Source organism: Panthera onca, chromosome B1 (assembly GCF_046562875.1).
Source record: "Panthera onca isolate mPanOnc1 chromosome B1, mPanOnc1 haplotype 2, whole genome shotgun sequence".
Classification (NCBI taxonomy): Eukaryota; Metazoa; Chordata; class Mammalia; order Carnivora; family Felidae; genus Panthera; species Panthera onca.
Genome location: NC_138342.1, coordinates 33,373,084 through 33,386,035, shown reverse-complemented (window position 1 = coordinate 33,386,035; position 12,952 = coordinate 33,373,084).

Here is a 12,952-nt window from a genome sequence, read left to right as displayed (position 1 = left end):
TACAGGCCTGAGTAAACACCTGGGGTTATTGGATTTATTATGAGTAAAGAAACTCTTGGAAGAAAATAACCTGTCCTTTAACCACGAAATGGAGGCTCCAGCTACTTAAATAGAATAGTGGGGGAAAAAATGTGACCTGATGTGTAGTGGCACATCAATTAAACATTATATTTTAGGTAGAGGACAGCATGCATGAAGTTCAGAGTGCAAGATAAAAAACCCTGATTTGAACTGGATTACACGAACAACATTCTGCTATTTCCACAAGCAAGCTGCTCTTCCTCTTGTATTGTTTATCCTAGCTAATGAGTGAAATGTAAAACTAGAGGAGTGATGACAAAAAACAAAAATTAAAAAGCTTAAGAAGGGCTATCATTTGGGGTCTTGTAAGCCATGTTACTCTTTGTTCACTGTCATCCATTGATTTTGGAAAAGTCTAAGTCATTATCTCTTTGGATATTCCATTTCATTCTATTATCTGCTTCTGAACCACTATTAGGAATATTTTAGATCTTCTTGCTCTATTCTCAATGTCTCTTAACTTGTTATATTTTTCATTTCTTAATCTCTGTATACTATATTCTATGTATTTTTCCTAGATAAAATTTCCAATTCCTTAACTCTCTCTTTAGCTTGTTTGATAAGCTATTAGGTCTGACCATAATTTCTAAAATTTCAATGATTGCATTTTCCTTTTTAGAAATTATATTTGTGAAGTAATTATATTTCTTCTTCCTCTTCTTGGAGGAAAGAGTGTTTTCAAAGCTCTGGACTTCTTTATGTTCTGAAATTTTCAATTCCTTATTATATGTCTTAATTAGTGTATGTGTATTTTAAGTATATATCATTAAGTCTATATTAAATAATTATATTTTATACTCTCTACTGAATAGTTATCTGTCATCCTTGGGTGTCTCATTTGGATGATTATTATGTCTCTTTTGATGGACGCTAGAGTTTCCTTTTACATTTTGAAATTTCTGTATCGTAACCTCATATTCGGCTAATTTTTACTTTGGGAATCTTGTGAAGCTGGAGTTAAGAGTATGTCTCTCCAAAGAAGTTTTTACTGACACTAAGCCATTTTTTTTCACCAGATTTGTTAGTGAATTTCAATAAAATTCACTAACTTTAAGTGTACAATTCAATGAGTTTTGATAAATATAAACAGATATGGAACTGCCACCATAATTAAGATATGGCCTATTTCAGGGCACCTGGATGGCTCAGTTGGTTAAGTGTCCAACTCTTAATTTCAGCTCAGGACATGATCTTGTGGTTCAAGAGATTGAACTGTGCCTACAGTGCAGGGCCTGCTTGGGATTCTCTCTCTCTGCCTCTCCCCCATTCATGGCTTGCTGTCTCTCTCTCTCTCTCTTTCTCTCTCTCTCTCTCTCTCTCTCTCTTTCTCTCTCTGTCTCTCAAAATAAATAAATAAACTTTAAAACTTTTTTTTATGTTTTAGTTATTTTTGAGAGCAAGAGAGACAGAGCACAAGCGAGAAAGGGGCAGAAAGAGAGGGAAACACAGAATCTGAAGCAGGCTTCAGGCTCAGAGCTGTCAGCAGAAAGCCCGACATGGAGCTCAAACTCACAATCCATGAGATCATTACCTGAGTTGAAGTCAGACGCTTAACCGACTGAGCCACCCAGGTGCCCCTAAATAAATAAACTTTAAAAAAAAGATACAGAACATTTCTATCAGCCTAAAAAGTTCCTTTATGCTTTCTTGTAGCTAATCCTCTTCTCTTATCCCAGGTAAATGTTGATTTGCTTTATGTCATTATACTCGATTCCTGTAGAATTTCATATAAATGGAATTACACAATATGTAGTCTTGTTTCTGATCCTTCCATTTGGCATAATCCTTCTGGTATTCTTCTATGTTAAGTGTATCAATGATTTGCTCATTCTATTGCTATACCACAATCAATATAACTTATTCATCAATCAGTGGACATTTAGGTTTTTTCCAGTTTTTGAATACTGTGAATAAAACTGCCATGAATACAGGGCAGCTGGGTGGCTCAGTTGGTTAAGCATCCAACTTCGGCTCAGATCATGATCATAGTTGGTGAGTTCCAGTCCCGCATCTAGCTCTGTGCTGACAGTTTGGAGCCTGGAGCCTGCTCAAGATTCTGCGTCTCCCTCTCTCTGCCCTACCCTTGCTTGCACTCTGTCTCTCTCTCTCTCTCTCTCTCTCTCTCTCTCAAAAGTAAACATTAAAAAAATTTTTTTTAACTGCCACGAATATTTGTGTACAAGTGTTTGTGTAGACTTTTGTTGTCACTTCTCTCAGGTAAACACCTAGAAGTGGGATCCTGGGTTATATGATAAATGCATGTTTACCTTTATAAGAAATTGTCAAATTTTTCCAAAGTAACTATTTGGAAACTGCCAAACTTTTCCAATATGAGCATTTATTTGCACTCTCGCCAGCAATATATGTGAGTTCAGTTGTTCCATAATCTTACTACCACTTGGTATTATCACTCTTTAATTTTAGCCAATCTAGTACAATGGTATCTAATTTTGATTTTAATTTGCTTTTCCCTAAAGATTAATGATGTTAGGCATATTTTCATACATTCATATATATTCTTTCATGAACTTACAGCTCACACCTTTTGCCTATCTTTTTTTAAATCATACTGCTTGTTTTCTTTTTATTGAGTTGTAAGAGGTTTTTTTTAATGTATTCTAGGGGCACCTGGGTGGCTCAGTCAGTTAAGCAACCAACTCTTGATTTCAGCTCAGGTCATGATCTCATAGTTCATGAGATTGAGCCCTGCGCTGTCAACACAGAGCCTGCCTGGGATTCTCTCTTCCCTCGACTGCTCACAGGCACACGCATGTGCTCTCCCTCTCTCTCTCAAAATAAATACACATTAAAAAAAAACATGGGGTGCCTGGGTGCCTCAGTTAAATGACCAACTCTTGGTTTCGGCTCAGGTCATGATCTCATGGTTTGTGGGTTCGAGCCTCGCGTTGGGATTCAGGGAGACAGCTTAAGATTCTCTCTCTCCTTCTCTCATTCTGACCCTCACCTGCTAGCTCTCTGTCTCTTTCTCAAAAATAATAATAATAGGGGTGCCTGGGTGGCTCAGTCGGTTAAGCGTCCGACTTCAGCTCAGGTCACGATCTCACGTTCTGTGGGTTCGAGCCCCGCCTCAGGCTCTGGGCTGATGGCTCAGAGCCTGGAGCCTGCTTCCGGTTCTGTGTCTCCTTCTCTCTCTGCCCCTCCCCCGTTCATGCTCTGTTTCTCTCTGTCTCAAAAATAAATAAACGATAAAAAAATATAAAATAATAATAATAATAATAAACTTTGAAAAATAAAAAAATAAAAAATGTATTCTAGATACACGTTCTTTGTCAGACAAGTGTTTTGCAAATATTTTCTCTCACTACGTGGTTTGTCTTTCATTTTCTTGACAGTGTTCTTCAAAGAGTAATCATATTTAATTTTTTCTAATGTTTATTTATTTTTGAGGTGGGGGAAGGGCAGAGAGAGACTGAGACACAGAATCCGAAGCAGGCTCCAGGCTCTGAGCTGTCAGCACAGAGCCCTACGTGGGGCTCGAACTCATGAACTGTGAGATCATGACCTGAGCCGAAGTCAGACACCCAACCGAGCCACCCAGACACCCCTCAAATGTAATTTTTATAACAATTTTTTTTCTTTCTTGGTTTGTGCTTTTTGTGGCCTATGTGAGAATTTTCTTCCCCAGCCCAGCCTTGTTTTTGGAAAAACTTAGGTTTAGGTCTATGCTCCATTTCAAGGTAAAATATTTTTATGATATAAGGATAAAGCTTTATTTTTGCTTATGGATATCCAAACATTCCAACACCCTTTGTTGAGAAGGTTATCCTGTCTCCCATTAAATTATCTTGGGACATTGACCATATATTTGTGGGTCTACCCCTGGACTCTCTATTCTGTTCTATTGATCTGTATATCTCAATCCTATGCCAATATCACACTCTCTTGATTACTGTAGCTTTATAGTAAATCTTAAAATTAGGTTGCATGCATTCTTCCAACTTTGTTCTCTTATAAGATTGTTTTCACTATTATGGGCCCTTTGCATAAAATATAAATTTTAAAACCTGTTTGTCAGTTTATACAAAAATTCTGCTGAGATTTTCTTTAGTATTACATTGAATCCATAGAACAATCTGGGGAGAATTAACATCTTAACAATATTGAGTTTTCTGATCTCTTAATGCAATATCTGTCTCTATTTACTCAGGTAGTAAATTTTTCTCAGAATAGTTTTATAATTTTCAGTGTACAGGTCTTGCACATACTTTGTTAAATTTATCCCTAAGCATTTCATGCTTTTTGGTTCCATTGTAAATGGTGTTTAAATTTTTTAATTTCCAATTGTTCATTGCTAAAATGAAATACAACTGACTTTATGTATTGACCTTATATCTTGAGAGTTTGTTGAAATCACTTATAGAATTAGAACTTCTTTGTAGATTCCTTAGGATTTTCTGTATAGACGATTGTGTCATCCACAGACCATTTTTTATGTTAAATTCTAACTGGGAGTTCCCAGACTGATAGTAATACACTGATGGTATATATTCAAACTCCAAATTTAAGTGTGGACATATTAGGTTAGTAGCTATAAATTCAAACAGAATACTTCCATTTTACTGTCTGGATCCCAGACCAAAACAGACAAGCTTTCCTGTCCTTTCCCTATGCCAGGAAGCAGAGTTTTTCTTTGCCCACTGTCACCTAGAGTTATAAGTCTTGACTTTATTTTTTTTAATGTTTATTTATTTTGACAGAGAGAGAGAGAGAGAGAGTGTGTGTGTGTGTACGTGTGTGTGTGTGTGTGTGTGTGTGTGTGTAAGAGAGAGAGAGAGAGAGAGAGAAGAGGGGAGGGGCAGAGAGAGAGGGAGAGAGAGAATCCCAAGCAGTCTCTATGCTCAGCAAAGAGCCTGACATGGGGCTCGATCTCATGACCATGAGACCGTGACCTGAGCTGAAATCAAGAGTCAGATGCTTAACCAACTGAGTCACCCAGGAGCCCTGAAAATCTTGACTTTGTTAAGGGGACTTTATCCCAGCTTCCTACCTCATGAGATGTCAAAGCCTTGTTAAAACCTAAGCCCCATGGTTATCAAGATGGGAAAACCCCACCTAGGTCCAGGGGTACCTGAGAGAGAGCCCACTTGCCTACTGCTCTGGTTTTACCTTCTTTGGTTTTGGCTCTCAGGTAACAGTTACCCATTACTATAAATGAACTAATGTGTCTCTTCATTTGGCTGGTCCTGATTAGTATCCTTTATAACAAAACTGTCATTGTAAATACACCACTTTCCTGAGTTCCATAGTCATATTAATGAATTGCTGAACCTGATAGGGAGAAGGGGTCATGGGAACCCCCCCCCCCCTCCAATTGGTAGCTAGTTGGTCAGAAGTACAGGAAGCTGGAGGACTTCACTTGCAACTAGCACCCACTTTAGAAAGTGGGGCAGTCTTGTTGGAGATTGTGTCCTTTAATCAGTGGATTTAACTCCAGATAGTTAACATTAGAATCAAATGGTATTGCAGTACATCAGTTGGTGTTAGAAGTCAAGGGAAGTCCAGGTTTAAAGGTTGAGGGAAATAGACTATTTCTTGAGACAAGCAGGAGCAAAGTCACACTGCAAAGAGACATGCATACTGGGATGGGAGGAATTTGTGGCCATTACACAGGTTTATTACACCTACCTTCTTGCTGGCTTAGCTCTTCATTTCAAATAATGTTTGGGGGCACCTAGGTGGCTCAGTTGGTTAAGCATCCAACTTTGGCTCAGGTCATGATCTCATGTTCCATAGGTTCCAGCCCTGTGTCCAGCTTTGTGCTGACAGCTTAGACCCTGGAGCCTGCTTCAGATTCTGTGTCTCCCTCTCTCTCTGCCCCTCCCCTGCTCATGCTCTGTCTCTCTCTCTGTCTCTCAAAAATGAATAAACATAAAAAAAAATCTTTTTTAGGGGTACCTAGGGGTTCAGTCGGTTGAGTGTCCAACTTTGGCTCAGGTTACAGTCTCACGGTTCCTGAGTTCAAGCCCCAGATCGGGCTCACTGCTGTCAGCATAGAGCCAGCTTCAGATCCTGTCTCCCTCTCTTTCTGCCCCTCCCTGCTTGTGCTCTCTCAAAAATAAATAAAGCATTAAAAAAAAATTTTTTTTTAAATAATGTTTGTTAGGGGCACCTGTGTGGCTCAGTTGCTTGAGCTACTGACTCTTCATTTCTGCTCAGATCATGATCATCCCAGGGTCATGGGATCCAGTCCTGTATCAGCCTTCATGCTGAGCATGGAGCCTGTTTAAGACTCTCTCTCTCTCTCTCCCTCTCTCCCCCCTCTGTTCCTCTCCCCCTCTGCTCCTCTCCCCAGCTCTGTGCTCTCTAAAAAAAAAAAAAATTAAAAATAAAAAAATTAATTTAAAAAATTAATTTATTGTTTATTTTTCAATAGTTTTTATTTATTATAATTTTATTTTTAATAAAATAAAATAATGTTTGTTATATTTTATGCATCACTTCTAGATGTTTTGTAGGGAGGTTCTCCTGGTTATCAGTTCACAGTATTACCAGATAAAGAAGCTCCCCGTATTACTTAGTATACTCAAGTGGGTAGTTAGAGACTAAGAAGGAAAGGCTGAAAGGAAAAACACTGCCAGTACCACAGAAAGATCCACTTAAGAGGAATCTAGAGAATAGAGAAGATGAGGGGATAGGCACCACTAGTTAAATGTGTAAAAACAATGAATTATCTAGGAAGCTGGGGTGGGATGTTGACTTTGAGCTAAAAAAAGTATAAAATATAGAAGAAATCTAGCAGAAACAAAAAGAATGTAAAATATTAAAATGGCGTAGAAATCCTCTCTGGAAAGAAAATTCCTGCAAGAAAGGTAAGTTTCTTCTCAAAGGAAAAAAACAATGCTTCAAAATACCATCTTTGTTTACCTACAGAAATAAAAAATTACCCAAAGCTGATATTCTTATTACTGTTGTGCTTGTACAGTGTCGTCCTTCCATTTAAAGTCACAGATACAGCGGCTAACATTGGAGCAATCAGACAGAGAAGCACAAGGAAGTAGCAGTTGACTTTCCGTAGCAGAGCTCAGCACGGGAATTGTTTTATTGCTGGGACTGCTTCTGTTGAATATGCAGATACACTAAAAGTACCACTGGGTTATACAGAAAAGCTAGAGTTACAGAGCATGGCTATCAGGCCAGTCCTTTAGGGGAAGTAGGAAAGGGACAAGAGGAAGTAAGATTAAATCACTTGACAGGGGATAAATAGTCTCTCAGGTAGTAATGGATTCCTGTTTAGACTGGAGGGTGTGTAGACAAGATAGGTACTCCACCTTCAGGCATCAGCAAGAATACTTTCCTATCTGGACATTTTCCCTCTCAAAGTATGGTTCATGTATCAGATGTCGTAAATGTGGAACTCAGGCTAGGCTGCTGCCATGTCCGTGTTGAATTACCTGAACCAGATCTTCTTATCTGTAGACTCTAGAACCCAAATACCTTCATGAGGTCAACAAAAGGAACAGGTGGGTATTGAACCGTTCTTTGCACTTTCACTAAAACTTTTGCGCAGCACACAGCATATTCTTGGGTCTATACTGCAGTGAGGTGGGAAAAACAGTAGACTAAAAATATCACATCTCTTTTACAAAAATGTTCAGAGCAGCTCTCTTCTTAATGACCAAAACCCATAAATAACTCAAATGTCCATCAAGAGGTAAATGGATAACTTGTAGTATATCCTTACAACAGAATAATGTTCAGCAACAAACACAAATATAAGTGACAGCATGGATTAAATTTAAAAACAGCATGCTGAGTTAAAGAAGCCATATATGAAAACATATATGTTATATACTCTAAATTTCACTCCTGCGAAGTTTTAGAATAGGCAAACTAATCTGGTGGATTCATTCACCACTCTCCCCACTATTATGACAAGCTAGCTACACTGGCATTCTTTTTGTTCTTTGACATCAACAAGTACTATACCTTTCCACCTCAGAACCCTTGTTCCTATTCTGCCCCCTGAGTAGAATATTGTCTTCCTCTTTTAATCTGGATGATTCCCACAGTTTACATATTCTTTTTTTTTTTTTCCTAAGGAAACCTACCCTAAAACCCAGACTTAGGTCAACTTTCAGAACATCTGGCCCTTCTCTTTATCACAATCATCCTAATTATAAATAAATAATTATTGATATTAGTACTTGTTAGGGACTTTTCCACCTTCAACTATGACTATCTCAATGTCAGGAACAATTTATGTGTGCTCTCTGTTCTATTCCCAGCCCCTATCACCATTCTTGAAAATATAGTGAGAAAATAATAAATATTTGTGGATCAAATAAACAGCCAAATGAATGAATCTCTCCATATTTCCACGTTCTCATTTTCAAAAAATGAGACTTTTTTTATATGACAATGGTTTTGTAATATTATTTTCCTTTTTTTCAAGTTTTTATTTTATTTCAGTTAGTGAACATTAAGTGTTATATTAGTTTCAGGTGTAAAATATAGTGATTTAACAAGTCCTTACATCACCTGGTGTTCATCATGTTTGTAATATTATTTTCTTTTTTTTAATATTTTTTTAAGTTTGGGGCACGTGGCTCAGTCAGTTGAGCATTCGACTACGGCTCAGGTCATGATCTTGGGGTTTATGAGTTCAAGTCCCACATTGGGCTCTGTGCTGACACCTCGGAGCCTGGAGCCTGCTTCGGATCCTGTGTCCCTCTCTCTCTGCCCCTCCCCCACTCATGCTTTGTCTCTCTCTCTCAAAAATAAAAATAAAACATTTAAAAAAATATTTTTTAAGTTTATTTATTTATTTTTGAGAGAGAGAGAGAGCACACACACACACAAGTGGGGCAGGGAGGGGAGGCAGAGAGAGAGAGGGAGCCGGAGAATCAAAGCAGGCTCCAGGCTCTGTGCTATCAGCAGAGAGTCTGACTTGGGGCTCAAACTCACAAACCATGAGATCATGACCTGAGCCAGGGTGTCACTTAACCGACTGAGTCACCCAGACACCCCTATAATATTACTTTCTACACAGGAAATGAAAAAGTAATCTAGTCTTCTCTCTAATTTGGTTATTCAACTTTTTTTCCTATGCTAGTTTTAAAACATTTATTTTGGCTCTACAACTTCTTCTGGTAATGACATATAGAGTTTTAGAATCGTTGTTACATTTGAGAAACCCCTGTCAAGTTTCTTTCGTGTATGAGATACAAGATTACATGGCATCTGAAGATCTCTTGTGCAGTGACAAACCTTAAATGCTCTGCATTGTCAACATTCATTAACAGTGTGCAGTAGGAGAATTCCTGGAAGCCATTTCTACATTGAGACAACTGGCAATAACTTAACACAAAAGTGATTTCAAACTACATAAATGCATTCCACTAAATCCAAACTAAATGTATCCAAACTCAGCTGGATTCCAAAAATGCCTAAGGACACACCAATGCCTCCCCACACGAGGGAGGTACTGAGGAGGGGAGTCAGAGTGGATAGTAAAGTAGTCTTAATCTATGGTTAAAAATTTTGCAACAAAATCTTATAACTGTATGACTCTGCTAAGGTCCTTCTCAGGCGGTGCTGAAACTTGAACTTCCTTAGCTTCAAGGTAAATCCATCTCTGCCTACCTCACTGGGTTGTAGATAGCATTAAACAATATACTGGATGTGAAAGTACTTTTTAAACTATAAAGAATTGCACAGAGGTAAGATGGTGATAATGATAATGGGCTCCCAGCCTCAGTCCAAGTTTTGTCCACTGTACATATGTGTGGGAGCTCCTGGTGAGAAGGTTTATCCTAAGAGGACAGACAGGATTGACACATCTCACTCAGTAACAAACCCTTGGTAGATACAGTAAGAGATGATTTCTTTTCCAGTCAGGCCCTCCATGAACCATGTCTCTCATCCTTTTGTGGGAGTCACGTGAGGGGTGCATTATGAACAAACACTAAAATAACTATTTCATTGCAATAACCTTATATAAGTCATTGGGCCAAGGAAATTTTGTTGGAAAATCCAAAACTCCACTCCAGAATTCTTAGAGTTTCAAAGAAACTCTAAGTGATAGACTTAAACCTTAAAACAGTTCAGTTGACTGAATAATAAAATACCCCTGATTCTGCCTATGCAATTTCATATTCAAATATAATAAGAAGCTATTTATTTACATGCATTGTTATATTGGCATGCATAATGACAGCTATGGTATTTTTATTAAAACTTATTTAAAGTCAGTATAAAACACTTTCCTATTTCTCCTGGGTCTTCGGCCAAGCCAGTCCATTTCAGAGTTGAAATGATTGGATAAATAATGTAAAAAAGGAAGAAGAGAGCAGCAGATTCTATATTTAAAATTTTTTCTATATTAAAAAAAAAGTTTTTTTCTATGTTAAAAAAAGTAATATTGGGAAAATCTAATTCTACTCCATGTTGACCCTAATTTCTCCCATATCTCGAATGGAGTCAAGGATAATAGCAGTGAAAGTCTAATAATACAACTGGTTGTAAAGTATCTCCTTCTCCCCTTCCTCTCCTTAGTACATCATTTGTTCACTTCTTTAATTTGTTTGTTTTTAATGTTTATTTATTTTTGGAGAGAGAGAGAGAGACAGAGCATGAGCAAGGCAGGGGCAGAGAGACAGGGAGACACAGAATCCGAAGCAGACTCCAGGCTGTGAGTTGTCAGCACAGAGCCCAATACAAGGCTCGAACTCACGAACTGTGAGATCATGATCAGAGCTGAAGTTGGACACTTAACCGACTGAGCCACCCAGGCGCCCCTGTACTAGTTCATTTCTAATGAAATACCAGAACTATACTTTGAATAGGGAAAGCCAGAGAGGTATATCTAATATTAAACAACCATATTGTTGGCCAGTCACACATACACACGTAGTTCAGGATGTTTTGATTCAATTGAACAAATATTTATTGAGTGTCTATAGATCCTAGGCACGGTTCTAGGTGTTTCCCACACAGCTGTGAACAAAAAAGATCCCTGCACTCCCACAACTTCTATTGTAGCAGAATATGTACAATAGTGCGTTGCTTCAAGTTAGTGTCAGATCTCCTAACTCAAGAGTCACAAGGCAGTTAGGATTTGGAAAGAGCTCGTTTACTCTTTTTTTTTTTTTTTTTTTTTTTGAGAGAGAGAGAGAGAGAAAGCAGAGGAGAGGCAGAGGGAGATGGAGAGGGAGAGAGAGAATCTTAACCTTAACCAGGCTTCATACCCAGTGCGAGGCCCAATGCAGAGCCTGACACACACAACCAAGAGATCATGACCTGAGGCAAAATCAAGAGCCTGATGCTTAAGTGACTGAGCCACCCAGGCACCCCATCCTCTACTTTTTTCATATCAGCCTCCCCAACCACCGATGGGCAGGGGTCCTGCCATCTAGGCCCACTGTGCTGTCCTATTCGGCTATCCCTTTCACTGCTAACAAAGAAAAAGCATTCTTACCTTTGGCCCTTCCCTTTCTTTTCTTCTCTCTCCATGACACCTGCACCCTTTCCCCAGGATCCTATCTCTTCTTCACCTCTGACACAAGGTGTGACCCAGTCAGCTCTATGCTACTTTAGATGCGACCTGGTGTGTATAAGATCCTATCAGTGGAGTACATATGGTCAGACTTTCCACATTACAAGACTGACCTCTCCAAATGTGTTAATATTCCAAAAGCGTCTCTGTCTCTTTCTTGGCATTCAGTCACACCATTGCCAAATGCCTTTCTGTTCTCCATGGTATGTGCTATGCCCTGGTAAGGGAACAGCATACAGAGAGGAAAAGAATGTCTGTCCTGCCACACTAACATCGAGACAAACAGGGATGCAGATCAGGGCACAGAAATGGAGTTTCTTATAGATAGTAGTTTTCTGTTTCATTTTATGAAAAAAAAATACTGTGTTATAAATTTTGAACTTATTAATATATATTAAATATTTATTAAAATGTGAATAATGTATTCATTTTTAAGATTAAAGAAGTCAAAACTCTGAAAATTGCATTTAAATAATTGAATTCAATGCTAATGGAGATTTTTTTTAATAAATCGGTGGGTACATTGGGAACTTTGTGTGTGTGTGTGTGTGTGTGTGTGTGTATTACATCTTCTTTATCCATTCATCTCTCAGTGGACATTTGGGCTCTTTCCATACATTGGCTATTGTCAATATCGCTGCTATAAACATTGGGGTGCATATGCCCCTTCAAAATAGCACACCTATATTAAAGGTATATTTTAGACATGACCCTGCCTATCTGGCCCTAGCTGATTAGACCAGACATGGACCCTGGAGAGACAAACCATAAACAATAAAAATAATAAATAAATAAATAAATAAATAATTAATTAATTAATTAATTAATTTAGTATGCTTGATGATAAATGCTATGGGTAAAAGAAAACAGAATTAAATCTGTTGTATTTAGCATTTGGGATTTGGACTAAGAAATTCTAGTTTAGTCTGGCTGATCTAAGATGAAGGAGATGTAGAATCAGAAGATGAGGGATGGTTCTCTTCTGCATGCCAGGTAAACTGAAAAGCAAAGAAACATGTCTCTTCAAAGAGCAAGAATGAAGCAGGTGTTCAGAAGAAAGTAGACTGTATCCTGATGATTCTCAGTTCTTCCATTCCTTTCTTGAGGCATAGCTATAATTCTTCTCATGGGTTCCCTAAATACTATCTTGTTTATCTATCAATTGATCTATCTATTATCAATTAATCTATCTGAACAAACTTTCAGAAAGCTTAGAAAGTACATGAAAGTGTGAAGAAAGACAAAAGCATATATATCCCATAACCTCATGTACTTTCCAAGCTTTCTGAAAAAGTTTGTTCAGAAAAAAAATGGTTCCAAAATATTTAAATTAGGAAAACAAATTTATTTTTTAAA